Source organism: Galendromus occidentalis, unplaced genomic scaffold (assembly GCF_000255335.2).
Source record: "Galendromus occidentalis unplaced genomic scaffold, Mocc_1.1 scf7180000077170, whole genome shotgun sequence".
NCBI classification, from domain to species: domain Eukaryota; kingdom Metazoa; phylum Arthropoda; class Arachnida; order Mesostigmata; family Phytoseiidae; genus Galendromus; species Galendromus occidentalis.
The window spans coordinates 450,947-453,282 of NW_003805158.1; positions in this window are offsets into that span (position 1 = coordinate 450,947).

The following is a 2,336-nucleotide window of genomic DNA, read 5'->3' on the forward strand; positions in this document are numbered from 1 at the left end:
ATCCGACATCCAACAGCTCCCGCTATTTCCGGGAGTACCACACTAGGAAGGATAGTCGGGAGCACTCAAACTCCGATCTAATGACGATGCTCCTCATAACATCGGATCCCGTCATCGCGCAATTCCGAAAGCCTGCGCAGAGTAGGAAGAGTGCGCCCCTGGAACCGGAAGCCCAAGCTCTATTGAAGCCCCAAGCTCCAACATCTCGTCTTGATACAGAACTGCAAACGGACAGCGAAACTGAATCAGAAGGCTCCGATCTTTCTAGGGACTCGGACGTGGACGACAGCTTCGGCGAGCTGAGCAGGGAAGCCTGTGAGGACGACGATAGAGACGTCTAGCGATGAAATGGATGTGCAAATCGTGCGGAGCTATGGGCACATCGTTGCGGATACGCATTAGTTATCACTTATCATGTACATACTGAGGTATCAAACGTCCTGGAATAAAGATATTCGATGAACCAGAAGGCAGTCCCTATCCGTTAGGCACCCATCACTCAAGTCGTGGAGCATTCGTCTCTCTCAAATCTGCATGCATAAAGTTGGTGAGATATTTCAATGAACAACGTCCTCAAGACCTCAAATATCGTCTCCGCGGGCGAGCTGGAGGCCGGAAACCCTTTCCGAGTCTCAGGCCTCATTCGGGAAACGGAACTCTATCGAAAAAACCATCGAAATAATTTTGTCCACCTAGGAATTGATTTTTGACCACTGTGCGACGGGTTCAAGCTCTTTCTGTACCGCCGCCGTCGCCGTATCTAACCAAACGCACAAAGTGGGTGGAGAGCAAGTAGCGGAATTCGCTTTGCCTCCATAGCTCATTCCGTCTCCTGATCTTCTCTCGCATTCCAACAGCTGATCCCCCGGGTTCCCTCAATTATGGACGTTTTCCCCACGAAATCATACCAGTGAATGAGATGAAAATTGATACTGGAATCGACACTGATGTGTTTCTCTTCCTCCCAGGAGCAAGCCGACCCTGTGACCACGAAAGCGTCGGACCTTTCGTAGCCGGAGCGCGTAGGACGACCTCTCGTTTTCGGTCGGTCCCTCATCCTCGCTAACCACTCGCTTCCTTCCCTTCTGTCGGTCGCGTTTCGCAAAGTGAAGACCTCTGATGATCACCAAGTGTGAAATTAAAACGTCAAAACGAATTTACAAACAGCTCTTCACCTTGAAGCTCGCTGTTGCGAGAAGAGTGCCGTGGTTCGAGCGCCTTTCGTCGCGCACCTCTGCCGACCATGTGGTCTCGAATCGCGTCCGAGAACGAATTAGTGAAGTTCCAGCCTCTGCCGAAGGTTCCAATCGATGACTTCGTTTCGAGTTCAATGACCTCATTGGAAGACTCGAATTTAACTCGTACGAACCGCCGAACATCGAGCCTCGCGTCACTCTCTACCATCGCGCGATGGCGCAGCCGAGGAAGTGCCGCCGGGCCAGGCTGTCCCCGAAATGTAAGGACTCAATGCCGACGGCGGTATAGCTGGACGAACGAACTCACTCAGCAACCGCTTGAACGAAAGATGTAAGGAGCGGAATCATCCGACGGTTGGTCGGGGTTGCGCTGGTGGTCGCAGCGGCTGCACTGAGTGGACGATGATGATTATGGGCAACCAGAGACGGATACGCAGCATTTATTCAGTCAGGGACCCTCGAGACGGTCAAAAGAGGAGATTAGGCGAGCCACGCCTCACGAACTCCTGCCGACAATTATATTGACTGCCGCTGATTCTCGATCTGCAATTCGAGCACTTGCAAGGTGTATTTCATACCGTCGCGTCAGTTAGAAGGAAATTTTTGACCCAGACGTACGGCATTCCGCGGCTCGTGATCTCCGATGCGAAGCTCGGCGCCCCGATTTAGCGGGAGATGCTTGAGTCGTCACGCTCAGCACACAAATCGCTGATTCTCATGGAGAGGAACTGAGGTATCAATCCAATCGACGGACGTCGTCCCTCGAAGTTCTCCGCTCGCACGCGGGAAAACACCTCAGTGAGGAATTAGAGGATTCGAGCTGCTACGGGCCATCCGTGACCCCATGGTCAGAAGGTTCGAATGTATCCGGTCACGGGGGGAACAATGTTCCACCGCGATCCGTCTCCCTCCAACAAGGAGTTTTCTATTATTGAAAGCCAGCCAAATGGGGAATCGGACCCCGGAGAGGAACTGTTTATTCAGGGACGGGAGGGGAACAGACGGAGATGCTCAGGCGCCTCGATGTCTACATTGATGCGTTCGATTGACGATGGTCCAACTTACGTCGCCGGCTGGCCGGACGCCCGACCGCTGAACGAGTGGCCCGGAGATGGTCACCACTCTCAAGTCGCTGTGTTT